Source organism: Hipposideros armiger, unplaced genomic scaffold (assembly GCF_001890085.2).
Source record: "Hipposideros armiger isolate ML-2016 unplaced genomic scaffold, ASM189008v1 scaffold_0, whole genome shotgun sequence".
In the NCBI taxonomy this organism is placed as follows: domain Eukaryota; kingdom Metazoa; phylum Chordata; class Mammalia; order Chiroptera; family Hipposideridae; genus Hipposideros; species Hipposideros armiger.
Genome location: NW_017731350.1, coordinates 10,510,153 through 10,527,113, shown reverse-complemented (window position 1 = coordinate 10,527,113; position 16,961 = coordinate 10,510,153). Strand labels below are relative to the sequence as shown.

Genomic DNA, 16,961 nt, shown 5'->3' with positions numbered 1-16,961 from the left:
CACCCGCCCTTACACCCAAAGAGGCTGTTTTCATATCACACCCACGGCTTTTCACATCCTGAGCAACAATCCTGGCCTTATTTCATTAGTGTAATATCAACAACAAAATAAAAACAAACATTTGACCCCATAATGTTTAGGTAAACATATAATACCTCTGCATGTTTTTGAAAGCATTGCCCTGAATTGCAGAAAGCAGGCACTGACATAAAATCCGGAAAAGCACTGCTGAAAGCTGGAAGAAAGCCCCCGCAGGCCATTGGAGACACACCAGGGGAAGCAAAGTTGATAAAAATTGAGCTGTGGACCAATGTTAGGCTTCATCCAAACCTCTCCCCAGGCACCACGTTGCAACAGAGGTCCCGCATAGGCGTGCTGGCAACACCCTGCCATGTGTCCACAGCTTTTAACTTGCTTTCAAAGCGTGTGGTGGTCATCACGTCCCTGAGAGGGAGGGACAGCAGGACAGAAGAGCCACTCCACTGGTGGGAGATAAAGGCCTGGAGAGGCCCGCGTGACTCGCTTTAAACAGGTCACTGGCAGGTACAGAGTGCCTCGCCCTTCTCTCAATACCAGGTCCCCACCTTTAAGCATCTGAAGTCAGGACATTCATGTGAAGTCAGGACATTCGAAGGTGCTTTGACGTATTGTTCTGCTAGCCAGGCGCCATAGAATGCAGGCTGCAGGAGGGCCAAGGTAACCTGTGGTCGCGACACAAGCACCTGGCACAGAGCCTGCACACAGTCCGGTCTCAACAAAATAGTTGTTGCATCTTCTTTTTCTCTCTCTTTTTTTTTATTAGTTTCAAACAAACCCTCCCCCCACCCCGACAGAACAGCTAAAAAGGAATCACTTCCCACCCCAACTCTCATTTATCAACACTCCACAATTTTATAACTATTCCATACACACTTTGACACACACACACACACACACACACACACACACACACACACACACACGGGAGAAAATCCAATGTCTTCACTGCCTCGCCTTGTTAAAATTCCCTAATGGCTTCCCACAGATTTCAGGCTGGCCTCCAGCCCCCTTTTCCACTAACTGCCATCCCCCTACCCGCATGCTTCAATCCTACAGAACTGCTTGTACCACCTGCTATGAGTTGGGACAAGTTGCTCTAGGGGTCCTCTTATGCCGAGCTTGCAGGGTTCTGGTTGGGAGCAAACATGAAGGTGGGAGCTGACCGCCTGGGGAGGTCCCTGGCCTGGAGTGGCATGTCACCGGTGGCCAAATGCTCCACTCGGCCATCTTCTCGGCCCCTCCTTCAGCGGACCTGTATTTCCTATGTTCTTTTCCTGCTTCAGAAGAAACCCTAGCCTCTCAGAGACCAGCGTTCCTTTCCGTGAGGAGAAACTCCCCGACAGGGAGAATTCTCTTTTCTTTCCAGAAAGGTCTCCAGAGACGAAGCCTGCTAGGTTCCCCGTCCTCCTCAGCTCCACTTTGAGTCAGCAAAGTGGTGAGTGGAAAGTCCAGGCTGCGGCTCTGACATGTTCTGCGTGTTTCTCGAGAGCCTCCTGGTTCCAGCCTATGGTCCCTTTGTAAACCAGCCCTGGCAGGGACGCAGCAGCCCTGCTAACCCCTGGGATTTCTGTGGAAGCGTCTTCCTCCAGACTCCGCTTAGCACTCACCTCGCCACACGGTTCGCTTCCAGCTTTTTCCTGGCACCTTATTCTTTCCCTAGCAATTCAATCTGTGTGATGGTTGTCCAAAAAGGAACTGGCTAATTGGAGTTTAGAGACAGTTTTCCTTCAAAATTCCCATGTTTATCAAAAGAATAACAAATAATCTTTAATTAGGACTCTTGGCCTTAAAAAGAAAAAGAAAAACGGAGCCGAGTTATCATAAAAACTGAACTCACCCTCTTCCGCAGGCTTGGAGTTTGGTGCTCGGGATATGAAAGATGAGCGGGGCCTGCTCTCCAGGGTGCCCAGGCCACTTGGGGACAGACCAGTGAAAAAGACCGTGAAAATACAGTGAAGGTTCTCAGTCAGAGGCAGGACCGGGAGGGCACTGAGATCACAGGGAGGCCATGTCTACCTTCCAGGCCTCACCGCTGCCATCGTCCCCTATCCACTCTGTCATGCACAGAGCAAGCCCCACCCTGAGTTTTGCATTTGCTGACTCTGCCTGGGACACATAGCGAGCACATGGTCCCTTGTCTCACTTCCTGCAGGTCTTCACTCCCCATCACCTTCTAGTGAGGACTTCCCCAACCACACTTCTTAAAATAGCAACTTTGACCCAAACTCCCCTCACCCCTCTTTCTGTACACCCATCTCTGCTTCATTTTTCTTCATGAAACGTATCACCATCTAACATAATACCCACTTTACTTGTTTATATGTTTATGATCCATCTTTCGCCAATTGAATGTAAGCTCCATGGGGGGAGATTTTTTGCTTTTCTTTTTTTTTTTTTTGAGTTTTGTCTTTTTGGTTCATTGCTGAATCTCCAGCAACGTACCCAGAGGTGAAGTGGTGAAGTGCCTGCCTCACTGTGGATGCTCAGTAAATGTTTGTATGTGGAAGGATGGATGATGAATGGATGGATGGATGGATGCTGTTGAATTATGGATGGATGGATGATGGATGGATGGATGGATGGATGATGGATAGGTGGATGATGGATGGATGGATGATTGATTGATGGATGGATGGGTGGATGGATGGATGGGTGGATGGATGGATGGACAGATAAATGGATGGATAAATTTGGGAGGGAGTTGGGCAAAGTTTCCAGGAAAACACAACACCAGAAGTAAATCTCAAGGATGTGTTTGGGTAAAGAAAAAGCATTTTAGAGAGAGAATGTGCACCTCATATGTGACCGTGGGTAAGTCACATGACCATTTTCTCTTCTGCAATATGAAGCTCATGTATAATTTAAGCAAGTCTGTGATGAGCCATGAAACTAAAATAGGAGTTTGGGCCAGCTAAAATGAGCCAAGGATGGTAAGGCTGATACAAGATAGAGAAGACGAGAGGAGCCATGCCATCCTCCACAGCCAACAGACAGAGTCCTGACTACTGCACGCAGACACAACAGAAGCCAGGCACAAGGAAGGCAAGAGTCAGGCGGGTCAGCAGGACCTGATCTCGCAGTTCAAAACGGGGTGCTTCAGTCTTGGGCTAAAGTAAAATCCCAAGCCCTCTACAGAGCTGTAGTCCAGTTGTTAATTCACAAAGCAAGCCACGGCCTCTCACACGCTACCTGCCTTTTGGTAAATACTGGGTTGTCGGAAAAGTCATGACGTATTTTTTCTATGGTTTTTGTTGCAAAAATGCATCATGACTTTTCTGACAACCCAATAATTACATCTCTCTCAGTCTTGGTTTCACTGTCTATAAAATGAAGTTCACAACATCTTCTCCCAGGAAATGACACATGTGAAAGCTTCCAGAACAGTGCCTGGCACTTTAGAAGTACACGGTAAAAGTTTGTTAACTGGACATTCATTACTGGCATGAAGTTTACATCAAGGTAAATAGAGCCATGGAACTCCACTCTGGAAAAAGGCAAAGAAATCCAGTTATGATTGTATTTTCTGAGGTTTAAGTAGCGTCACAGCAGGAAAAAAAAAAGATTTTTATTTTCCAAAAAAATAAAACTGTGGCCTGGAAGCAGTGTGAACTGTGTGGTGTGTGGGAAATTATAGGACTTGGTGAGCCAGGCTGACTTGAACCAAAATCCTGGGGCCCCATTTTCAATTCTCTGTCTCAAGGGGAGTTTTTAAAACTTTCTTAGGTTCAACGTCTTTATCTTCAAAAGAGAAATAAATATCCCTACCTTGCAAGGTTGTTGTATGGTGAGAAATACATATATATATATATATATATACACACACACACATACACACACACACACACACACACATATATATATATATATATATATAAAAGACGAGCAAAATAGAATTAACAGGTGCTTGAGGCATGCTGAAAAGCATAATTCATTGTTATTAATATAATTAAAAATTGGGGTATACTTTGAAAAACAAGGGTCCGCGTCCATACTGGGTAACCCGTAAGTCACTTGGTAGACAAAATAACTCATGTGCACATACCACGAAGTAGGAAGCACATTGCGGCTATTTTAGTTTATATGAGCTACTCAAATGATTTCCTGAATTTGAGTTTAAACAAATAAATTTACACAACCCACAGCCCCACTGACAGGCCACTGCATGACTAGCGTAAAAAGGGGAGGGATGGGGCGTTGACACACAGGTGGCTTAAGGTGGGGAAAGGGGCTTTTCATCCACACCGAAACCATCAATCCTCCTCTCCCGGAGAGCCCTGGGCCTGGCGTCTGGGGCCGGGCTTCCCTCGGCAGCCCAGGACTTGCTTCAGACTTCATCTAGTCAAACCTGCTGTTTAGAGACGGAGCGGCTGAGGCTCAGAGAGGGACAGAGGCTGACCAAAGGTCAGATGAGTCAGTGGCAGCCTTCAGTGCCTAGGGAACTCCCTGCACAGTGCTCTCTCCACCATCCACCAAGTCTTCCTGGCCCTTGGAAGGTTAGTAAGCAGGACTGTGCACAGACCCCAAGCCCTCTCCTCCCGCCTGTGTTTCTTCTCCGCCTCAGCTCCAGTCTCCCGACTGCTTAGCGTGAAGGAGACGAGAGCGTGTTACACGCCGCCCGGCCAGGGCAGCTGCAGCACGCTTTCTCTTCTGTGTTGCTCTCTCTTTCCATTTGTCTCTTTCATAATCTTTCCTACTGTCCCCCAACTGGCTATTGAATAAAACTGGGTGTATTCCTAGTCCTAGTCCTTTACTTTTGATAAACCTATGTTCGATTTTACTTTCATTTATTTCTAAGTAGTACGATCAAATGATTTGAGTCTTTACAAGTACACATAGAATAATAAGATTCAACAGGGCTCTGTGTTTCTGAGGCCGAAGGATTAAATATCTTTCCCCTAAGAAGACGCTATATAGTTGCTTCCTGCCGGCTAACTTCAGAATTGCCTTTCTCAGTGGCCACTGGTCCCCTCAGCCCTGTGACAGCACCTCCATGCTCAGCTCCATTCCTGAACACAAAGGCCAGGGTTTGGGCTGAGGCTCAGCCTAGTCTAGAAGGCCCCTGGCAGGGCCCTGGCCTTGACAGCACCTGGCAGGATGCGAAAGGACCCCCAAAACATGTGTGCACATGCTGTCTCTCTCACACACACACCTACACACATTCACATATTCACACATCACACATACACCCACGCTCACACACCTTGCACACACTCACACATTCACATACTCACGCCTGCGTGTACCAGCACATAATCATATTCACAAATACACACACACACTCCAGGCCTCTCTCATCTGAAAGGATCAGCCATCCTCACAGGAATCTCATCTCAATGTGCCCTGGTGTCAACCAAATTTACAACTCCCGAGTGGCTCCAACAGCCTGTGCAAAGTCATCCTAAAATTCAAGGTCACTTCTCCATCGTGGGAACCCCCTGTCTGTGGTCAGGCCCCTGGTTCTCATTCTGAGTTACTTGCTGCCGAGTGAGAACCTCCTGGACAAGCAGGGCGGGGGCTCAGGGAGGCAGACACTGGCCTTTTAAACGTCCTTAGACTGGGGAGAAAATGTCACACTTTTTGCCTGGCAAAAGTCAGAATTAGGGCCGGCCGAGTGGCTCAGTTGGTTAAGAGCTCGCTCAAGAGTTTGAGCTCTGAGCAACAGCGGTTCGAGTCCAGCCCGAGCTGAGCAGCCGCTGAGCTGCCAATAGGTAGCAGGATGGCTCAGCTAAAAAAAAAAAAAAAAGACTGAAAAAGTCAGAATTATACGTGGAGCCTAAACGCAAAAGAGAAAGAAATAAAGAGAATGAGATAGGGCAGGAGGTCAGCCTCCACATCCCTCTCCCCAAAGGCTCTACGTTTCAGTATCTAATCCACAAAGACACAGGTCATAGCAGGACCTGTTCCATCTCCTTGGTCAGAATTTGTGCTGGTCCTACGCTCTCCACCAGGGAACTTTCACTCTCCTTCCTGACACCCCGTCTACAATGCCTGCGGCCTTAACTGTGGCCCTGACTATGCAGAACAGCTGCTGGTGACAATGCAGAACAGCTGCTGGCCACGGCCTCACCTGCTGGATCAATAGTCACCTGTAAGGCTTGATGACGCATTCAGTGAATGCTTGCTAGGGATCTGTGGAGGAGCTGGGGCCAGAATGGGTCTAACACAAATCAGCTGACAGCGTCAGAGGACCAGTGTTATGAGAGAAGGGATGGCCAGGAGAGGGGAAGGCAGAGCGGAGGAAAGCCTCTTCCTATCCCTCCAGTCGCCTGCAGCCTGGATGGAAGCTACAAGAATGCAACCAGGCAGGCTGCTCGGCACTTTTCACTTTCTCATGGGCCCCAGCCTTGGCTCCAAGGTCCTCAGAAACAGAGAGAAAAAGAAATCATTCATGTACTTAGAAATGAGTTTCTAGGGCCCAGAGAAGGGAAGCAACATACCCAGTCTCACCCAACAAGTCAAGAACAGACCCAAGATAAGCAGCAAGACCTTCTCACGCCCCACACAGGGCGTTTCACTTCCCCATGCTCACGCTTCACGCCTGGTTCCTCTTCACAAGGCGAAAATGATGAGTAGGCCTTAAAAACTCCCTTCTACCTCCTCCCCACAGGCCAATGATGAAACTTGGTTCTAAACCACACTAGGTTAAAATTTTCCAGCTTATTTTTAGTTCTGAGGATTTTTTTTTTTAATTTACTTTGTCCCAGTGAAACTCTGGAAGCGGTGATTTCAAGTTTTTGCTATCGTTGCTTTGTACCAAGCATGGACATTTAATTCATTTTCTGTTATGTAAGTCGATGAATGATAAAGCCGACCATTCAGGCTTTTGATGAGCACAAGATGAGGCATGTCACCACACCATTAACATTAAGCACACTGTACCTCTCCATTAGAGCTCTTGGGTGACCAGGTGCATTGTCAACGAGAAAGTTTTAGTGGTCTGGATAGAAGAGCAAACCAGCCACCATGTTCCCTTAAGCCGAAGCTTCATCCAGTGTAAGGCCCTAACTCTCTCAACTTCTTTCAAGCCTGAAAGAGGTAAGGAAGCTGCAGAAACAAAGTTGGAAGCTAGCAGGAGTTGGCTCATGAGGTTTAAGGAAAGAAGCCGCCTCCATAACACTCTCCAAGTGCAAAGTGAAGTAGCCAATGCCAATGTGGAAGCTATAGAAAGTTATCCAGAAGATCTAGGGAAGGTCATTAATGAAAGCGGCTACGCTAAACAACAGATTGTCAATGTATGCGAAACAGCCTTATAGTGGGAGAAGACGCCTGCAAACGGGACCTCTATTCTTCAGCCCACAGATAAAGTAGTAATTTCAACTTTCAGGTCTTATTATTTAAGAAATTCATTTCATAAGGCTATAGTTGCCACTGATAGTAATTCCTTTGATGGATCTGGGGAAAGTAAATCCAAAAACTTCTGTAAAGAATTCACCATTCGAGATGCCATTAAGAGCATTGGTCAAAATATTCATGGGAAGAGGTCAAAATACCAACATTAACAAGAGTTTGGAAGGAATTGATTCCAGTCCTCAGGGATGACTTTGAGGTGTTTACGACTTTAATAAAGGAGGTAACTGCAAATGTGGTGGCAACAGCAAGAGAACCAGGAATGGAGCCTGAAGATGTGACTGAATTATTGAAATTTCATGATAAAACTTAATGGATCTGGATAAGGATTTGCTTCTTATGGATGAGCAAAGAAAGTGGTTTCTTGAGCTGGAATCTACTTTGGTGAAGATGCTGTGAAGATTGCTGAAATGACAACAAAGGGCTTAGAATATTACATAAACTTAGTTGACAAAGTAGCAGCAAGGTTTGAGAAGACTGACTCCAATTTTGAAACATCTACTGTGGGTAAAATGCTATCCAACTGTATCGCATGCCACAGAGAAATCATTCATGAAAGGAAGAATCAATAGATGTGGCAAACTTCATTGTTGTCTTATTGTAAGAAATTATCACAGTCACCTCAACCACCACCCATCAGTCAGCAGCCATCAGCACTGAGGCAAAACCTTCCACCAGCAAAACAATTACTACTTGCTGAAGGCTCAGATGATGGTTACCATTTTTTAGAAATAAAGTATTTTTTAATTGACGTATGTACATCATTTTTTTAGACATAGTGTGCCATGGAACCAAAAAGTTTGCGTGACTTGCTTTATTGCTATATTCACTTTATTCAGGTGGTCTGGAACTGAAACTACCATATCTCCCAGGTTTGCCTATAAATAGCGTCGTGTACAAGCAGGCCAGCTTTTGCCTCGAAATGAGCTACCGAAAAAGAAAAGGCTTTAACTTTTCATAGCCTTTTAACTTTTTGGATTTGGGACTTGTAAATAAGGGAATGTCATAAAATAGCTTATGTCCCCATTTATTAGTTCTGAAGATACTCAATGGCCCAGGTTTGAAACCTCATACACACACACACACACACACACACACACACACACACACACACCACACAGTTATACAATAAGAAAAAGATTTAGGGTGGGGAGATCAATCACACAGTAAGCGTAATGCTGGATGCTAACTGGCATCATTATCCTTGTTACGCTCCAGTAAACATCACAGCCAAGTTCATTTCAAGTATGAAATGAAGGCTCACGAGCTGGAAATAAAAGTCCAGAGGAATCGATGTGAGGAGGTTTGCTGGGGGCAACCCAGGAATGCATCTGTCAGTAAAAGAAGTTCCCTGCTGTTTTCCACCCAAAACAACAAATAAAGAGGCACCTAAAGGAACTGGCAAAAACTTTTCAACCCCATTTTCTTCAAAGACCAGGTCAAGAAAGACTGACATATGTTCAATGTATTTACTGTTTGCCATATTCCTCCTGAGCCACAAATATCATTAACTTCAGGTCGTCAATTAGAAAATGTAGCAAGCCTAAAGAATTTTCCCAAGGGCAAGCCAGGATTCCATCCTCGGTCCGTTCATTTCAAGGCGGCACTAACCCCTTCTAGATGCATTCACCTCTGTGGAGTGCAAAGAGGTACAGTCACTTGTAGCTTTTGGAAGGCTGAATTCTTGTCTAGGCCTTGGAAAAGGCTTTAGTTTTGGTTTCTCTCAGTTTATCTATCTATCTATCTATCTATCTATCCATCTATCATCTATCTATCATCTACCTATCTATCATCTACCTATCTTTCTCTTGACCTCAGTTTCTATAAAATAGAGGAATTAGACTAAAGGTGTCCTTTCGGCTTTAATGACACACAAGTCTGTCATTCCGTAAGCTGAGACCAGAGTTCCTTTTTGTTCCCTTGACCTCCAGCTGCCTCAGGGAGGGGTCTGAAAAATGGCTTCTATACAACCTGCCTCGACTGGGCGGGCTCCACAGCTCAGCAAGGCCATATGCCGCACACCCCAGAGGCTCAGCTCATTAGGGCCGGATGGGACTCTCTGATGAAGTAAACTGGCAGAGGATGCCCTCGAAGGACATCAGTCCAACACAGAGGTACCGGCCACAGGGGAGCAATTAAAACACGGCTCAATTTTATTTCATTTTTTCAACGTTAAGGTATGGAGGCACCTCTAGCTCTTGGAGATGGATTTTACGTAAGATATGTGCTTCATAATTCCACGCTTCTCACATATGCACAGCTCTCGTTTTCCCAGGTGGGCGGTAGACAAAGACCAGGCTTGGACAGCTCACAGACATGGTTAAAGACACCAGCTAAGCAATCTTCCTAACAGGGTGGCATTGTGCAAGTTCCTCTGCTCTTCTGGACTTCAGTTTCCTCTTCCATAGAATGGGGATATCTATTTCAAAAGCTCTTCTGAAGATTGCTTACAGTGGACATTCTGTGCTTGTTATTCCTGCTGATAACACCCTACATCGCTCAGAAGGTGCTGCTGCCTGCATTTCACCAAGGGGAACAACACGAGACTCCAAGAGGTGGCTAACTTGGCAGGGCTCAGGCTGCGTGGCAGTGTGGGTGTAAGGCCCTCAGTCCTCTGCCTCTCCGTCGGCCGTCCCCCAGCCACAGCACGCTGCCTCTCTGTGCCACGTACCTGGGACCAGGGCTGACGTTGCTACTGGAAGGACCTGAGTTTGTTTGCCGATGGGAATAAGAGCACGGGATGGTGTGTCGAGGCAGTTGTGTGTTTATCATTGTTCCTCAGGATCCTAAAATAACAGTGCATTTTCATTCACTCTAAAACCTGGAAATCATTAAACCAAATGATTTTTTTAAAGGCCATTAAATTAAAACAAGAGCATATTCCAGTAACCAAGCCATCTGTGAGGTCAAGCCCTCCCTATCTATGCCAGCGGAGGCCCTGGAACACGGGAGTAAGCTGGTGGCTTACCGCCTGGCCTCTGCTGAGCAACGGCGTCCCTTTTGTCATCAGCCTTGACTTTCAATCATTTATCAGATGCTCAGTCGGAACGCGGTTCCCTTTCTGGGAGGGAAAGCAAGGTTCCTCTGTTCTTTGGGAGGATTCTCTGAACACACACTTGGCTGTTCCCATCCCCAGCTCTGTCTCAGCGGCGCCAATGCCTAAAGCTGCCAGCTTTTCTTCTTCACCTGTCACTGGGGAAAAGGAGCCCAAGGGCTTATTAGAATCACGGCCACATGTGGAAGGGCCCTTGTTAGTGATCTAATCCAGCCTTCCTATTTTATCAGCGGTGAAAAGGAAGTATAGAGACCTGCTCCGCTCCCACTCAGGCGGTGAGGAGCACAGCTGAGAGCGAGCCTCTGTTGCTAGCCCTGTGCTTTTCTGTTCCATGCTTCCTCTCCCTGCAACGTGTCAGCTGTAATTCAGGTGCTCCACAGATAACACCCTCGCGGAAGAGAATGGGCTGCGTTGCCCTGAGCTGAAACAATTACAGCCCCTGCTTGCCCCAGCACACTGCACCCTCTTGACACTGGCCGAGCTCCACTTCGATACCTGTTCCGGCCTCTGCCTCTTAGTGGAGTGGGAGCTACCTGTGGGCAGACGCAATCCCATAAAGGGCACTGCGTCCCAGCCCGTGCAGCACAGGGTCAGAATCCACCCTGCACGTATTTGTTAAATGAATGAACTAATGATCTCATTTTTATGCTTGAGTCATCCTAAAACTGCAATTAAACTCTTTGGGGACACGGCATTCCCCAGTTTCATTTTAAAGATCTAATTATCCATGCCATACAGGATTTTTATTAGAAAGAGGCGTCATTAAATAAGCAGACACCAGACACAGGCCTGAGATAATTGCAAATAGAAACGCATCCGTCTGCAGTGCTGAGGCAGGCCTGGTAAGCATGCTGCTGGCAAACATGGTGTCCATGGCCAGTACTTGGGTTCCTTGGGATAATGGGGTGTTTAACCCAGGCAAGTCAGGCTTCTAAATTCCCCTGAGGAAGGTAAGTGAGCAATTCTCTAACTGCTTTTCAACACCCCCATCTTCCTAGACGTGAGTTATATATACTGCGTGAATCCAAATCACCCTTGCATTTGGGGAGCGACCCACGCACATTTTCTGGCCTTGGTGCTTCCATCCCTGTGTCTCTGTGATGTACCCGTCATGCTTTCCATGCATAGGTTCAGCTGTAAAAGCTGTTTGATTTATTTCAATGACAAACGAGCAATCCATTTTTTTTGTGCAAAGGAAGGTACTTCTAGCATCATCAAACATTTTCTTGTAACTCAGACATGTCAAACTCCTTTTCTATTCATCACGTCTAGGGAAGAAGCCTCGGCCAACTGCAGAAAGGCTCGTTAATAGCGGGCTGAGAGCAAAACCCTAATAAAGTCTCTAAATATTTACTATGAGTCTGAGTTACAGCACTGACCAGTTCTACCCCCATTAAAATCTGCTTGCATGCCTCAAACACTAGTATTTTAGGTCACTGACACGCCGGCCAAGGAAATGACAACACTGGGTACTATGGCGCAAAGAGGAAGCAGAACCTAGTTTTAAATTCTGGCCTTGACACTTACTAGCTGCTGGACTCTACGCAACTGACTTCACCTTTCCTGGTTTCCTAAACTGTAAAAAGGGGATGATGATACTAATGCCAAAAAGTTGTACCGATGATTTGAGAAAATGTACATACACATATATGATAATTTAAAAAAAAATGAAAGGGAGCTAAACATGCCAGAATTAAAAATAATAATAATAAAATGAAGCATTCATTTTAAAGTGTTCTCTGATGGAGTAGCCAAGAATGTACAATGGGGAAAGGACGGTGTCTTCAATGAATGGTGCTGGGTAAACTGGACAGCCACATGCAAAAGAATGAAACTAGATCCCCTTCTTACGTACACCATACACAAAAATGAACTTGAACTGCATTCAAGACTTGAACGTGAGACCTGAGACCATGACACTCCTAGGAGAAAACATAAGCAGTAAGCTACTTGATACAGGTCTTGGCAATGAAGCTTTGGGTTTGACATCAAAAGCAAAAGCAAACAAAAGCACAGATAAACACGTGGGACTACATCAAATTAAAGCATTCTCACAGACAGTAGTAACATGGTTTTGAAACTCAGGGCGTTTGTTGCCATTTCAAATTGTTTTCTTCTTTGAGAAAACAAAAGCGGCGGTGATTTGCCCAGTGTCCTGGTGCGATAGGACACAGCTCATCTTGTGAGAGATAACTCAAAGGCTAACCGGCAGAGTGAGGAACCTGAGCACAGGCAATTTTTAACCTTCCCAGATCATAAATGGATAATAAATGGATCTCCAAAGGCTAGAATTCGTCCAAGGAGCTCCCCACCACAGCTCTCTAAGAGGACCCAGAGGCCTAGTAACTGAGAACTTTTTTTCTAATCAATATAACTAAATAACAGCTAGTCGACGTGAGGTGGGCACTGTGCCAAGCCCTATAAATACATACGATCATTTACATCATAGATGGCAAGTATCACTATTGGCATTTTACAGATAACAAGAATTGAGGCTCAGAGGGGTTCCTCTTTCAGAGTCTCTGAGCCAGGACATAACAACACCGGAGTTTGAACTCAGGTCTGACCCCCAGATCCACATTCTTGCCTTACGCCACGCTGCCTTGTCAGGTCACTCATGCAGTCCCCGGGAACGGATTTTGCCCGAGATGAAGGAGGAACCAGAAGCTACTATGAGGGGATGAGTCAAAATTCAGCCAGGAAGGTAGGGCTGGCTTCCTGCCACCTGCCTCTCTCCTGGCCCCCTTCACCAGAACTGAGTGAGGGACTATGCAGCAGTCACCCCCATCTCTGTGAGGGCTGGGCCAGGGCTCGCCGAGTGGGCAGGGGCAGGACTGCTGTATTTCAGCCACAATAAACACACTGCCTGGTTCAACTTTAATGGGCGACCTGGTCAAGTCACCATCGCTGAGCCGCACATCACCCCCCTTTCCCCTTATGATCACCTCTCTGACTATATTACAAGGATCGCTTTCTATGCTTCTCTTTACCACCGGATGATATTCTTTGGAAAGAGGAATAGCGTTCATTTTTTTTTTAATCCCCAGCTCCCTAAGCTGTATTTGGTGCACAGTAGATGCTCAATTAATCTAAGGTACATAAATAAAGGAACAAATTCAATATCAAGGCTGGACAAGGTAACTAGAGAATACCTCTAACCCTGAGATTTTATGGCTTTATTATTTCTAAATCAGCTTTCAATCTCTGGGCAGTGGTTTGGGGTCTCTTTAACAGAGACCTTCTGATAAAATGAGGACACTGTACTACTTACAAGCTACTGCAGTCCATCCTATAAGAACAAGCAAATGTGGCCATTAGGACAGATGCTGTCAACCCCATTTTAAAGACTGAAACAGCGGCCCATATGAATGAACTGACTTCCTCAGGGCCAACATTTGACCTTGAGGCTGCCGACTCCTGGTCTTTTCATGTTACCACAATGCTTTTCCAGCTTATTACTAACAAGCCTAGGGCATGGGCAATGTGAAGGAAGAAAGGGGAGGCAGTGGGACAGGAGAGGGTGTGCAATGACAGGAATAATAAGGGAAGAGAAGGGGAAGGCTCTCTGGAGAATGTCACTGACAGCTGACAGTCAGTGACCCTATGGCCCTGCTGAGCTCTGGACCAGGGCCGGCTTAGGAGGGATCGCTGGGCTCTCAGTGTCCCTGACTCATCCGGCTGCATTTAGGCCCTAAGAGTAAAAGCAAACTGCATGCCTCTTAGCGTTGAGTAAAAACAGGAAGTCACAAGTGGCTTCACTCTCCTCTCAACTCGGGTCCCAACACTTGGGGTCAAGGGTGCACAAAAGATCTGACAGGCATTCCCCTGGCAGCTCGCCTCTGTGGGACTCCAGCGGCACACCCTAGGAGTGGGAAGCTGGGGAACACCTTCCCATGAGCCTCCCAGAACATGGGTTTAGGGGCTCTGCTATTCCTCTGGGCGCAGGGCCAGGAAGCCCACCCACAGGGTAGAGAGTCAGGGAGATGCCAGCTCCATCACTGTTCCCTTCATTCAATGGAAACTGAGCACCGATTATGTGCTAAAAATCAGCATGACCTCAGGTAAACAGCTCACTCTGAGCTTAGTTTCATCATCTGCAAAGTGGGGACAGTCCCTACCCCGCAGTGTCCACAGTCATGGAGATGAAGGGACATAGCATCAGTGGGATCCTGCACCACACTGGAGATCTGTCATTCGCACCGAGGCAGGGCGCTACCCGCTGTGTGCCTGAGACTGTGATGCCCCTTCCCAGAGCCAGAGGCAGGAGGGATCGTGGCTGGTCGGTCCCCACCTTTTTCCCCTCGTCTCCCTTCCCAGGAGCCCAGGGCCAAGAAGAGGTAACGTTCTGCCAGCCCCCAGCCTGGGCCCAGTGCCCATGTTTATGACTGTTTATTTCAGAGCAAGTAGAAAGGAGAAATTAAAGCCATAAAAGACAGGACAACAGACCAATAAAAACCAGCTCCCTGAAGAGTCAGAAGGAGGAAGAGAGGCAAAACTGTCACCATAGCAACACAAGACAGTCAGAAGCATGCAGGAAAAACAGCCCTGCTCTGCCTCCTCTCTTCACAGCAAAGCAAGCCCTCGACCCCATTTGGAGCTCCATGAAAGCCAGAGACCCACCCTAGGGCCCTGGCCCCCAGGCCCCAATGCCCAGCCTGACCTGGTTAGCAGCCACCCTCCTTATGGTGGCCCAGCACAGGTCCCAGCCTTTCAGGGTCCCAGCCCAGCTTTCTGTGTCCTGGGGACTCAATGCTGTGCAGATGGCCCAGGCCCAACCACAGTGATGGTGACTGGTGAGAGAGGGGGAAAGTTTCCAACAGGGAAAGGAAGGCGGGCACAGAGCTGTGGGGGAGACCAAGGCCATGAACACCAGCCTTGTTGCTCTGCCTTGGGGTTCCCCAGAGAGCAGGGGGCGAAACAGGGTATAGGAGGGGAGACCAGGCACGAAACAGCGGCCCCCTCCGTGCTAGACTGAATACAATAGCTGGGGAAATTCTGGGGTCTGGGGTGGGGTTGGCACGCACGTAACTGTGGAGGTCTTACACGATGAAGCTCGTGGCCTGGCCTCTGAGGATCAGGGCAGCTTGGAGGATTACCCAGGGACCGGCTGGCCCCTTTGACAGAGGCTGCTCGGTCCTTCAGCTGGCATGCAAGACAGGTGTTTCCACCAAACAGCACGGTTGGCCCAAGACCAGCTTTTTGGGAAGTGGGTCAAATTGTTCCCAAAGCTCTGGATCCACAGTCAGTCTCTTTCAGTCAGATTGGGAGGGGGAGTCCTGGGGGAGCGGGATCGCAAGGACGCCTGGTCCTAGGCACAGCATCTCGCTGCCTGGCCCAGGATCTCTGAGGCAGGTGGCAGCTGAAGGGCCCAGGTGTGCAGGGGCTGGGGAGGGCTCAACCCTGCCTCTGGGGCTACAGGGAGCCTTGGAGAACCCCGGCCTCTGCTGGTGGGAACGGGGAAGCAGAGGGCTGGGGTGTCCAGGAAGAATAGCTCTGGAGCTGAAGATACCTGGGGGCGGGGGTGGAGGGTGAGTGGCTGAAGGGCGAGGGAGTGCTCTAGAACCCAGTCGGGAGGGTGCCCTGGAGGAGAAGGGGCAATGGGGCACAGGGGCCGCCGTCTGGACGGCGACCACAGAGGGGCTCAGGGACTGAGTCCTCGGCTCTCCCTCCCTTCCTCTCCCGAGGCTGCAGGGGCGTCGGGAGCTGGGGAAGGATGGCAGGGTCCCCCCGGCGCCTCCCGAGCGCGCTTCCCTGCAGACCCCGAGCCGCGTCCCCGCCGCGCCCGCGCCGCGCTCACCGGAGCCGCCGCCGCCCTGCTGTCCTGGTGCGATAGGACACAGCTCATCTTGTGAGAGATAACTCAAAGGCTAACCGGCAGAGTGAGGAACCTGAGGGTGGGGAGATCAATCACACAGTAAGCGTAATGCTGGATGCTAACTGGCATCATTATCCTTGTTACGCTCCAGTAAACATCACAGCCAAGTTCATTTCAAGTATGAAATGAAGGCTCACGAGCTGGAAATAAAAGTCCAGAGGAATCGATGTGAGGAGGTTTGCTGGGGGCAACCCAGGAATGCATCTGTCAGTAAAAGAAGTTCCCTGCTGTTTTCCACCCAAAACAACAAATAAAGAGGCACCTAAAGGAACTGGCAAAAACTTTTCAACCCCATTTTCTTCAAAGACCAGGTCAAGAAAGACTGACATATGTTCAATGTATTTACTGTTTGCCATATTCCTCCTGAGCCACAAATATCATTAACTTCAGGTCGTCAATTAGAAAATGTAGCAAGCCTAAAGAATTTTCCCAAGGGCAAGCCAGGATTCCATCCTCGGTCCGTTCATTTCAAGGCGGCACTAACCCCTTCTAGATGCATTCACCTCTGTGGAGTGCAAAGAGGTACAGTCACTTGTAGCTTTTGGAAGGCTGAATTCTTGTCTAGGCCTTGGAAAAGGCTTTAGTTTTGGTTTCTCTCAGTTTATCTATCTATCTATCTATCTATCTATCCATCTATCATCTATC

General features: G+C 47.8%; 1 long non-coding RNA gene across 2 annotated transcripts in view; it reads right to left on the bottom strand.

The window, feature by feature from the left end:
- Positions 1-16,259, bottom strand: part of LOC109389894 (uncharacterized) — an 88,068-nt gene extending 71,809 nt beyond the window's left edge. For both annotated transcript variants that reach the window (XR_002125478.1, XR_002125481.1), the window contains exon 1: positions 16,239-16,259. This is a non-coding gene — a long non-coding RNA (uncharacterized LOC109389894). The remainder of the gene's footprint in view (positions 1-16,238) is intronic.
- Between the last annotated feature and the right edge of the window lie 702 nt (positions 16,260-16,961).